The following is a 13,284-nucleotide window of genomic DNA, read 5'->3' as shown; positions in this document are numbered from 1 at the left end:
ACTCAGATGGCTGCTGGTCTCTCTATAGGACTAAAGAGCTTATCCCCCAGTTTCTAGGAGTGCTGCAAGTTAACAGCCCTCAGTTGAAAGTCACCTCACCAAGGTCTCATCCCTTCTTCAGGGGTAGCTTTCTTCCCACAACTGGTGAATGTGAAGCTACCAAAGCCTGGCCCCTCACCCCAGCTTGGTACCATCCTCAAGGGCTACCCCACCTTCAGCATTCCCTTCGGGATCAGCTGAGGCCTATGTTGTGATCGCACCGCAGCCCAATTCCTCCCTCGGCCCAGTTATGCTTCCTCCTATTTCACAAGTGTTAATCCTAAAATCTCCTTAACAACTTCCTACATGTTAATCTTCTTTTCTTTTCTGGATACAGAGTTTTGCTTTGTCACCCAGGCTGGAGTGCAGTGGCTCGATCTCGGCTCACTGTATCCTCCACCTCTCAGGTTCAAGCGATTCTCCTGCCTCAGCCTCCTAAGTAGCTGGGATTACAGGCACACACCACCACGCCTGGCTAATTTTTTGTATTTCAGTAGAGATGGGGTTTCACCATGTTGGCCAGGCTGGTCTGAAACTCCTGACCTCAAGTGATCCGCCCGCCTGGGCCTCCCAAAGTGCTGGAATTACAGGCATGAGGCACTGGTGGCGCCTGGCCTTAATTTTCTCAGAGTTCCATTTCCCTTGGAACCCAACTTGCAACAGATACGATGTATATCCTGTTTTAAAACATGTACCATAGGTCGGGCGCGGTGGCTCAAGCCTGTAATCCCAGCACTTTGGGAGGCCGAGGTGGGCGGATCACGAGGTCAGGAGATCGAGACCATCCTGACTAACACAGTGAAACCCCGTCTCTACTAAAAATACAAAAAACTAGCAGGGCGAGGTGGCGGGCGCCTGTAGTCCCAGCTACTCGGGGGGCTGAGGCAGGAGAATGGCGTAAACCCGGGAGGCGGAGCTTGCAGTGAGCTGAGATCCGGCCACTGCACTCCAGCCTGGGCGATAGAGTGAGACACCGTCTCAAAAAAAAAAACAAAAACATGTACCATAATACAATTTATGTTGTGAAACAGTATTATTTATTGTTTGGGAATGCATGTGTATTTTGTAAAATTGTAAAAGCATGCACCAGAATGATGAACACCAAATTCAAGAGGGAAGTTACTTCTGGAAGGTAGAAAGGAGGACAGGCTTGTGGAAGCACATACACAATGTTTTAATAACTACATTACATTTTCATTCTTATACTGGACACTGTATACATACATATTGGTTAGAGTATTCCTTATGTTCTCTTTGTATATCCGAAATAATTCCATGACTTTTTAAAGTAACCTAAAAGGAACAGCTTGTCCTTGTATCAACCATTCTTCCCTTTTTTTCTGCTGCAATAAACAAATGGATGACATTCATGTGGCCAACAGAGAATAATGGGTGTTCCCACATTTTGAAACAAGAACAAATTTCCTGTTGGAAATTAAAAAAAAAAAAAAAAAAACAGGGCTACAGAGTTCTTTTTGCTTGCTTTTTTTTTTAATGTGGCAATCTTGAGAAGTATCTACAAGTTTGTAATTCTATACTGTGTACTAGCAATGATCACTTTAAACAGGCTGTTACACAGATAATATAAAATTATGCATAATTTCTACAGTAATTCCACTTCCCTTTCTTCTGCTCAAGAAATTAGTGGATTTCAAGTGACCGAGAGTGAAATTATAGTGGTAACTTTGACTTTATCAGGTTTCACACATCGTGGTGCCATGATTTGAGCCAGGGCAGTCTGACTCTGAATTTGAACAGTGTTGAATTGCCAGGAACAAACCACAGGGAAAACTTCTAAACAGAAGGATACAGAGCAAAAGGAAATGCCTAGGATTGTTCTTTCTAAATTCTCGACATTTCCCAATACAAAAAGTATTATGGTATAATTACGGTTCTATAAAACAATGTGCTCTATGTATAATACAAATACTAGCAAAATAAAGAGATTACCTGAAAATTGTAAATTGAAGGACACATTCACAAAACTGAGATACAACTGGATTTTTCCCTAAATTTGTTAGATAATTCCACAATTGTCAAATTTTACTCTGTTGAGATCTGGTGTTGGTTTCAAATTTTAAAATTTCACTGTATAATAAAATGAGTTCCATGTCCCTAGGGTTGGGCCACGGAAACAATGTTTTTCTCTGTTCCCACCCAATGTGAGCTATGTATGACAGCAACACATCACATAAAAGGATCTAGAAGCTCAAAATAAGAGGGAAAGTATGTGGGAGGGGAGCAGGATGAAAAGATTAAAATATTTTCTAACTCACTGATTTGAAGCAAACAGGTTTTGTACATATCCAAGGCACTGAGCACAAACAATTCAACCGACGTTAATTATTCAGGACTACTACTAAGAAACTAAATTTTAAGTTCTATATTTGTTTAATATAAAAAAATTATAATACGGTTACAAAAGAGGAAGAAAACATAACAAATATATCAACATGGTCAGACATTGACAATAAAGGACTGTTAACTGGGAATGAAATATGTAACACTCTCTGTCAACAAAGCTTTTCATACCCTAAAGGAATTTTATACGTAATCCCTCCCTGTTAACTCATTATGTGTTTTGAGTTCCTCTTTCTCCTGACACTGTCAAAAAACCTTTTTCTTTAACGTTTTCCCAGGAATCCGTTTATTCCTAAATTTTCAGCGACATTTTAGAAAGAAATCCAAACCTCAGTTCAGGTTAACATCTATACAGGCACTCCCTCTTGTGGTACAAAGGGAAACTGCCTGTTTACTTCAGCACTCAAGCCCAAGAAATCCTTTGAATTGAAAGCACAGAAGCAGGTTCTTTACTGTCTTCATTTTATAGACCAGGAAACAACACAACTGAGTTCCAGCAACTTAATTCTTCAAGGCATCACAACCAGAGGACTGACATTCAGCTCAGATGTCTGATATCCCTATCCCAATGCCATGCACTTTGCACCACACCTCGTGACCTACAGTATCTATACACCGTGTTCTTTTTGTTACCAAATTTCCAAGAATACACGTAAAGCAAGTAGCAACCACATATTACTGAAAGATGCATTTAATGCAATAAGAAGAATCTAATTTTAAGTTTCTACTGTTTTTATGTAGTTTCAAAGCAGCTGCTTAGCTAGTATTTTCAGTTTAATATATTCGTGATCATTAACAAAACAGCAAAGTGAATAATGGGCATAAATTGTCCTAAGGAGAATCATTTTCCGCATTTATTTTTCAATATTATCAAAAAGTATGTAATTTTTTTTTTTTTTTGAGACAGAATCTTGCTCCGTTGCCCAGGCTGGAGTGCAGTGGCGCAATCTCAGCTCACTACAACTTCTGCCTCCCAGGTTCAGGCTATTCTCCTGCCTCAGCCTCCTGAGTAGCTAGGATTACAGGCGCACACCACCAAACCCACCTAATTTTTGTGTTTTTAGTAGAGACACGGTTTTACCACATTGGCCAGGCTGGTGTGGAACTCCTGACCTCAGGTGATCTGCCCACCTTGACCTCTCAAAGTCCTGGGATTACAGGCGTGAGCCACTACGCTTGGCTGTAAACAGAATTTTGTGTGTTATGGACCCACTTGTAACCAAAAGCGCTTCTCTGAAGGACAAGACAAATAATTAGAATTTCCAAAATAATAAACTGTCATCCTTATTTACATGTTAATGTCAATGGATCTGAATATAAGAATTTATGTGGCTGGGCGCGGTGGCTCATGCCTGTAATCCCAGCACTTTGGAAGGCCAAGGCAGGTGGATCACCTGAGGTCAGGAGTTTGAGACCGGCCTGGTCAACACGTGAAACCCCACCTCTACTAAAAATACCAAAATTAACCGAGTGTGGTGGCACACGCCTGTAATCCCAGCTACTCAGAAGGCTGAGGCAGGAGAATCGCTTGAACCCAGGAGGTGGAGTTTGCAGCGAGCCGAGATTGTGCCACTGCACTCCTGCCTGGGCAACAGGGCAAGACTCCGTCTCAGAAAAAAAAAAAAAAAAAAACAAGAATTTATGCTTTGTGTTAATGGCATGTCGTAAAATTTCAAAACCTGCTGATTCCCAAACATCTATTTTATTTATCTTCATCATGAATTTATATGATGAAAAGTACCTCTTCTACAGGTTTTAACGGTTAAATGAGCTAATACAAGTCAAGGACTGGTTAGTCTTTTATAAAGTTGACCCTTTTTATCTTCCTTGTACCACAGAAATATAAAGATGTACTCCCATAAATGGTAAAAATACAGAGGAAAGAAGGGAAGAGAGCAAGTAGGAAAAATAATTATCGAAAGGAACTACTAAATTCTTCAGTGTGACACGTTTTCACCTGCAAGAATTCTTCCACTCTGGAAATGCCCCGAAGTGTCCCATGGGGATTCCACCTGTACAAGTGAGACAGACTACAGCCCATGATGCTGCCCACCCACAGTTGGCCAAGACCTCGCTAGCTGCCCCTTTCTGCCTGACGCAGCACGTGTGTCCCCCCCAGAACTGGGCCATGGAGCAAAGAGGATCAGCTTTAAAGTCCAATCAAACATAGGCTGCATGCCCCTGATCAAACCTCCAAAGTGAATTCCTGGTCTCCTAAATCAATAAGCAAAACAAACAAATACAACTTCTGAGTATTTTGTATTCCTCAGCTCAGTGAATTCCCCACCACTTGCTGAGAAGGCCAAGGCAGAAGCTGAACTAATCCTTGGCTCCTTTCTCTCCTATATTCTCCCTGTCCTGCCAGTCAAAAGGGCATTTAACATCCAGTCACTTAATATCTTGACTCTATCCTCTCTTCTTTAATCCCAATGCCACAGCTTTAGATCAAGTCCTTACCAACATCTTGCAACCTGGATAACAGCCGAGTCCTATTCATCCCTCTGAACCTGGCTCTTCCATGCCCTCCTGCAAGGCCTTCCCCAGCCCCCTCTCTGTAGATGTCCCTCCTCCCTTTTGAAGCAGGTAGGACACCGGCCCCGCCCTGCCCCGCCACCATGCTTCTTTTATCCTTGCAGGTGGGTGTGTCTTTATCTTCAGGGTGCCAGAAACATATGAGTGTTCCACAAATTTTTGTTGAATAAGGGATTTGCTTTTGAGGGAAGGAAAAAGAAAAAGTACAATTTGGTTAACTAGTTGGTACTTTATTTGGAAAAATGGCTTAATGAATTTCAGTTTAAGAATTATTTTTTCCAAAATAAATTTTTCCTGTTTGCATAAACTTGGGCAAAATCATGGGCAGGATGTCCTAGGGTCATTGCATTTTCATTAAAATTAGGTAAATGTCTAACTAAAAAATGCCCACTTTGACCCAAGTAAGTAAAATTCAATGTCCTATATATGGGGGGATTCAGGGGCAAAGGTGTGAGGTCACTAACCCCAGAGATAACTCATTCCTGGTCTGGTGCAGAAAATGGCTAGACCCAGCTGGGAAGTGCTCCAAGAGGGTGTCTCTCTGCTTCACTTTCCCAATCACTGCAAGGATCTTATGCTCAGATTACCCGATGTCTCTACATATATGGGAGTTGGGGTCAGGTGGGTGGACACCCAGGCCTAGAAGCAAAGGTATTAAGCCACCATCAACTTCCTTCCTGAAGAACTAAAAGGTGAAGGATAGGGCCAGGCACGGTGGCTCACACCTATAATTCCAGCACTTTGGGAGGCTGAGGAGGGCAGCTCATTTGAGGTCAGGAGTTCCAGACAAGCCTGGCTGACATGGTGAAACCCCATCTCTACTAAAAATCCAAAAAAAAAAAAAAATTGCCAGGCATGGTAGTGCATGCCTGTAGTCCCAGCTACTCGGGAGGTTGAGGCAGGGGAATCGCTTGAACCTGGGAGGCGGAGGTTGCAGTGGGCTGAGATCACGCCACTGTACTCCATCCAGCCTGGGCAACAGAGCGAGACTCTGTCTCAAAAAATAAAATAGGCTGGGCACAGGGGCTCACACCTGTAATCCCAGCACTTTGGGAGGCCAAGGTGGGGAAATCACCTGAGGTCAGGAGTTCGAGACCAGCCTGACCAACATGGAGTAAACCTTGTCTCTACTAAAAACACAGAATTAGCTGGGCGTGGTGGCTCTTGCCTTGTAATCCCAGCTACTCTCGAGGCTGAGGCAGGAGAACCACTTGAACCTGGGAGGCGGAGGTTGCGGTGAGCTCAGCTCACGCCATTGCACTTTACCTGGGCAACAAGAGTGAAACTCATCTCAAAAAAAATAAAAATAAAAATAAATTAATTAATCAATTAAATAAAAAAGTGAAGGATAACCCACCACCATAAATTTGAACTACTTTACACAAATAGAATATTAATCCAAAAAACATGTTTCCCAGTGGGGAGGGGGGTGTTAATAACTATTTAACATAAAACCAATCATTTGACAAATCATATGCAAGGGAAATATAGCTATTCCTGGTCACTAAATTCTGGGAAAAACAACTCTTTTACAATTTAATTTAAATTATTTTACAATTTAACTAATTTACAAATAACTAATTTACAATCAGAATCCAAAAAGCATTTGGCATAGAACATGAATTCAGTGAACCTCACCAAAGTATTCCGAAGCAGTATGTTACAATGAAATCAGTACTATAGTTCAATTCCTCGAATGGTCATCTTTTTTTTTTTTTTTTTTTTGAGATGGAGTCTCACTCTGTTACCCAGGCTGGAGTGCAGTGGCGTGATCTCAGCTCACTGCAAGCTTGGCCTTCCGGGCTCACGCCATTCTCCTGCCTCTACAGGCGCCTGCCACTATGCCCGCCACCACGCTCGTCTAATTTTTTGTACTTTCAGTAGGGACAGGGTTTCACCGTGTTAGCCAAGATGGTCTCGATCTCCTGACCTCGTGATCTGCCCGCCATGGCCTCCCAAAGTGCTGGGATTAGAGGAATGAGCCACCGCGCCTGGCCTGAATGGTCATCTTAAAGAGAGAATTTGAAATTTTGAATGGCCACCCACATTTAGTGGCTTTCTTGAGGTATAATTTGCATGTCATGAAAATTATCCATTTTAAGCATACAATTCCACACATTTTCATACAATTTATACACAACTATCACCAGGAACATTTCCATCACCCAAACTGTTCTGCTGTGCCTGTTTAAAACCAGTCTCCATGCTGCCACCCCACACCCACGCAAAGCACTGATCTGATCTAAGGTTTGCCTGTTCTAAAAGTTTCATATCATGGTATCATACAATACAGAGCCCTTTCACTTGGCATGTTTCTGAGGTTCAACCATATTGTAGTATGTACCTGTAGCATGAATCAGAATTTTATTCCTTTTCATGGGCTGATATGGACATACCAAATTTTGTTTATCTATTCACCAGTTGATGGATTTGGACTGTTTCCAGTTTTTGTCTACTGTGAATAATGGTAGTATGAACATCTGTTTGCTTTTTGAATGGGCATAGTTTTTACAACTTTACTGAGTCACTGTTGATATACAATAAATTGCACATATTTAAAGATACAATTTGATGAGTTTTGACATACCTATATACCCATGAAATCATCATGCATAATCAAATAATGAATATATACATCACCCCCAAATGTTTCATTGTGCTCTTTCCTTTGGAATCTCTTTCTCCCTCCTCTCCCAAGCCATCCTCTGACCTGCAGGCACTGATCTACTGTCACTACAGATTAGCTTGCATTTTCTAGAATTTCACCTAAAGGGAATCAGTATGCTATTTTGTAGGGAAAGGTGTCTGGCTTCTTTCACACAGCATACTATTATTTTGCAATGCATACATGTCACTGTATCTATCAACAGTCCATTCCTTTTCATTACTGAGTATTATTCCACTTTACAGATATACCACAATTTACTTATCCATTCATCTGCTGACAGACACATAAATTAGTTCCAGTTTTCAATCACAGCTAAAGCTGCTATTTTAACCACATCAGACCAGTTTGGTTCCTCTCTTCTGTAACAAAGTTGTGAGTTGTTTTTCAGTTGCCATGGGCCCCCAGGTTGAACATCATGTAACCTAAGCATGTCCAGATGAACCAAGCATGCAACTAGGGGCAACCTAAATGTTCCAACCAAGGAGAGGGAATTGAATTAAGAAGTGGAGGCCAGGTGTGGTGGCTCATGCCTGTAATCCCAGAACTTTGGGAGGCTGAGGTGGGCAGATCACCTGAGGTCAGGAGTTCCAGACCAGCCTGGCCAACATGGCACAACCCCATCTTTTCCTAAAAACACAAATACTGGGCATGGTGGCAGGCGCCTGTAATCCCAGCTACTTGGGAGGAGGCAGAGGTTGCAGTGAGCTGAGATCACGCCACTGCACTCCAGCCTGGGCGACAAGAGTGAGACTCCATCTCAAAACAAAACAAATCAAAAAAGTGGTTATGGCATGACAGGATCCAGAATCCAATCAGATCGAGCTCTGGCACAGCCCCATGGCAGAAGTCAGTCAGAAAACACCCCCCAGCACCACTTCATCAGAAGATCCAATTGTATCACATCCTACTACCCTATGCCTATAAAACTCTACCCAACTACCAGCTCCAAGAGGCAGATTTGGGTGCTTCTTCCTGGCTCCTTGCCAGCCCAGTTATGATAAAGCTTCTTTTTCCTCAAAAGCCAGTGCCATGGTATTGGCCTCTATGTGCCTTGGGCAGCAGGCCCATTGCTTGCTTGCTGGGTGACACTGTGAACATTGTATACCAACTTGGCCTGGACACATGCTGTCATTTTTCCTGACAGCATACTTGGAAACAGAATTGCTGAGTTACACATTAAGTGTATGCTGAACTTTTTAAGAAACTGCCAAACTGTTTTCCATCATGGCCATACTGTTTTATATTCCCACCAGCAATATGAGAGAATTCTGGTTTCCGCATATCCTTGTCAACACTTGGATTGTCAATCTTCTTGATTTTAGCCATTCTGGTGGTTGTTATTATGGCTTTAATTTGCATTTCCCTAATGAGTGAGTGGCTGCTTAGTTTAGTGGTCAGCCAGTGGATTTGGGCAGAGACTGAGCCCAGCCACCTTGCACCGGTAAGGCTTCCACCGTCTGCAGATCGAACAGTCTGTGCATGAAAGGCAGCATTCAAGGTTGTACCCAGATCTCAAGTCTCTTCTGGCTTTCACTTTTTGCTGGGCTCGACTGAGTATCCCCTGGGCATGCAAAGTTTAGCTGTCTGCTACAGATGGCTGGAGAGCCATGTTAGCCCTGTATAGGTCTCTCATTTCTAGGATCTCCTTGTTAAATTTCTGGATGGGTGGCCTCAAACTAGCAAACTTCAAACTCAAAGTAGCAAAGCTGTGGGTTTTTCATTATTAACTGATTATGCCACTTTCAAGCCAGCAACGCTGTGATTTCTCTTTTTTTTTTTTTTTTTTTTGAGACAGAGTCTCGCTCTGTTGCCCAGGCTGGAGTACAGTGGCGTGATCTCGGCTCACTGCAAGCTCTGCCTCCTGGGTTCACACCATCCTCCTGCCTCAGCCTCCTGAGTAGCTGGGGCTACAGGTGCCTGCCACCATGCCCGGCTGATTTTTTATATTTTTAGTAGAGACGGGGTTTTCACCGTGTTAGCCAGGATGGTCTTGATCTCCTGACCTTGTGATCCGCCCGCCTCAGCCTCCCAAAGTGCTGGGATTACAGGCTTGAGCCACCGCGCCCAGCTGAATGCTGTGATTTCTTAACCGCAACCTTTACCCACACTTCAAATTGAGTCTCTCATGTCTGATAAAACAGCAGCTCGACAACTGAGATAGTGGGCAAGGAGACAGAAGCCCCCCGTGCGAGAAGGCCACAACCCCTGTTCTTCATATCCAAAGATTCAGTGTATCAATAATGCTTCTCAATTTATTATCTGCCTTTTTGGTAGGTTTCCAGGGCCCAGAAACGACCATTTTGGACAATCTCGCCCAGTTTTACACTTGTTTTATTCAGAAAGAGAATTGCCTCTTCACATCACCATTAAGGGAAGTGATCTTGGCTACTCATTTTTGATTTCTCAATTTTTCACAGCTTAAAGTATGATGATAATACAAAAATGAAGCATGACTATAATTCAACTCCAAGTATCAAATATAGAAATGCTTTCAAAGTCTTGATAGAAAATTTATCATCAGAACGTGAATATTTTCTATTAAGAGAGTGGCTCTTCCACATAGTAACAGCAAGATAACTTTATATTAAAGTACCAAAATAGCCAGTTGAGTAACTTTGCGACTCCTCCTAGAAGATGAACTGATTGATTGCTTGGACCTCAGCTGTGGCTTCACCGCAGAACTCTGTGAGATCACCCAAACACAATCGATTCTGTTGTGTATTAACAAAGTCTGACATAGGCAAAAAGCAAATTCTTGCAGTTCTATTAGTAAGATTATGTATTACAAATATTCTCAGCCCAGATTTTGTTACGTTATACTTTCTCCAGTTATTTCACACGCTATTGCAAAATCCTCAAGTATAATTTAGTTTTAACATCATTACTTCCTATTTATATAATACAATGCTTTATAGTCGACTAAGCCCCTTCACCTACCAGTTCATCTGATCCTCATAAAAACCTCCTATGGCAGGTAGAGCAAATATTATCCTCATTTTATACCTGCTGGAACTGAACACAGAGGGATTCAGTGTTCCACAGAGCTAGGAAATCAGATCTAAAATCCAGGTATTCTGGCAATATTTCATTTTTTTTGACTTTGGGTATTGTCTCTGCCTCAGTATCTTCAAATGTTTCAATAACTTCCTCACAAGTAAGGAAAAGGAATTACACACCAAACATCAGCTTTTTCAACATTTTCAGTTGAGGAGAACTAGTCTTAACATTTGTTACCTTAAAATTTTTAATTCCCGGAATGTGAATGTAGACACTGAGCAAGCAGCAGCCAAATTTCATAACAATTACAAAAGCCACCTTTAACATAGTCAGTGCCAACCTCTACATTCTCTCTCTTTCTCTCTCTCCCCCGACCCCTCCCCACCCCTCCGCCTCTTCCACAACACAATTCTATGAAATCATCTTAGGAGGGAAGCACTACACCTCCACACTTAACACAGCAGGCAGTGGTCTTAAATATCATAAATCTGGTAGGCCACGAAATCTCTCTAACACATGCATTGGGAGAAACATGTAATTTCTCTCATCTTAAAAAACCAAAACCAAAACTTTCCTTGACTCTTCTGGACTTCACAAGTTACTCAAAAGAGAGTCTGTCTGTAACTCACTCTTCAATCCAGTTCCTCCAATTCTCCCTGGAATCTGCTCCACCCTGGCTTTTGTCTCTACCATTTCACCGAAACCACTCGCCAAGATCACTAACATCCTCCTCACCACTAAATCTTCGAATCAATTTTCAGCTGGCATCTTACCTAACCCATCTGCAGCATCTGACAAAGTGGGTTACTACTGCTTCCCTTGGTGTCTAGAGTATCACGACCTACACCTTCCCGTCTGTTCCTCAGTCTGCCGTGCTGACTCCATGGGACCAGGAGAGGCCTCAGACCACTCTTCTCACTCTCTTGGTGGCCTCAATCCTTCTTATGACTTTGAACAACAGTTCAATGCTAATGACTCAAAATTTGCCGTTTGAATCCTGACCTCCCACTGAAGTCCAGACTCTGCCTACATGACCTTTCTGCTTAGATGTCTAAAGAGGAATCTCAAATTTAATGTGTTTAAAACTGAGCTCCTAGTGCTGCCTCCAATCAGTCCCTCCACAATCCACACCCCCCTCATCTCAGCAAAGGCACCTCTACTCTCAGTTGTTCAAGCTGAAAATTGTGGAGTCTTCCCTGACACCCCTTTTTGTCTCTCATCCATATTTAATTTCACAACAACATAAAACTAGAATTCCATCATTTCTCATCACATCCCTTACTTATGGTCTCAGGCACCATCATCTCTCAGCTGGGTCACTGCAGCAGCCTCATTGGGTCTCTCTGCTTTTATCCTTGCAAACACCCCCACCCCCAGCCCAGAGTATTCAAATCACATTAGCTTCAACAGAAAGATCATGTCGCTTCTCTCCTTAAAATCCACCAATTCTTTTTCATCTCACTGGAAGCCAAAACCCATACAATAACCACTGCTCACACTGTTAGGGGAAAGGGATCCCAATCCAGACCCCAAGGGAGGATTCTTGTATCTCATGCAAGAAAGAATTTGAGGCAAGTCCATAAAGTGAAAGTAAGTTCATTCGGAAAGTAAAAGAACGGCTACTCTATAGACAGAGCAGCCCTGAGGGTGGCTGGTTGCCCATTTATATGGTTATTTCTTGATTATATGCTAAACAATGGGTGGATTATTTATGCCTCCCCTTTTTATGGGGTACCAACCTGTCCTTGTCACGGCATTTGTAAACTGTCATGGTGTTGGTGGGAGTGTAGCAATGAATGAGGACGACCGGAGGTCACTTTCGTCACCCACTGTCGTTGCCAGCTTAGTTTTGGTGGGTTTTGGCCGGCTTCTTTACTGCAACCTTTTTTATTAGCAAGGTCTTTATGACTTGTATCTTGTGCTGACGTCCTATCTCATCCTGTGACTTAGAACGTCTAAGTGTTTGGGAATGCAGCCCAGGAGGTCTCAGCCTTATTTTACCCAGCCCCTACTCAAGATGGCGCTGCTCTGGTTTAAATGCCTCTGACAACATGATGTGACCATCCATATCCTCTCATCTTTTTTTTTGAGACAGTCTTACCCTGTTGCCAGGCTGGAGTGCAGTGGCACTATCTCGGCTCACAGCAACTTCCGCCTCCCGGGTTCAAGCGATTCCCCTGCCTCAGCCTCCTGAGTAGCTGGGACTACAGGTGCCCACCACCACACCCAGCTAATTTTTTGTATTTTAGTAGATATGGGGTTTCACCACCTTGGCCAGAATGGTCTCGATCTCCTGACCTCGTGATCCATCCAGACTCAGCCTCCCAAAGTGCTGGGATTACAGCCCCTTCACCCACTCCACTCCATTCACTAGCCTCCTTCTACTTTCAAACAAGCCAGGCATGCTTCTGCTTCAAGGTCTTTGCATTCGCTATCCTCTCTGCCTACAATACTCTTCCCCCAAACACCCACAGGCTCTTTCCATCAACTTCTTCACATCTTCTCACTGAGGCCTTCCCTGAACACCTTCTTTACCAGTGAACTCTTCAGCCCTTACCCTTGCCTGCCTTACATTTCTCCAACGCACTCATTGCCTTCTTATATACTACATATTGTACTTTTTTATTTGTTCTTAGTCTGTGTCTTCCTGCTAGAATGTTACCTCCATGAAGGCAGAGAGTTTAGTT

The sequence above is a fragment of the Trachypithecus francoisi genome, unplaced genomic scaffold (assembly GCF_009764315.1).
Source record: "Trachypithecus francoisi isolate TF-2019V2 unplaced genomic scaffold, Tfra_2.0 Lachesis_group4, whole genome shotgun sequence".
Lineage (NCBI taxonomy): Eukaryota > Metazoa > Chordata > Mammalia > Primates > Cercopithecidae > Trachypithecus > Trachypithecus francoisi.
Note: the sequence above shows the minus strand (reverse complement) of the source record.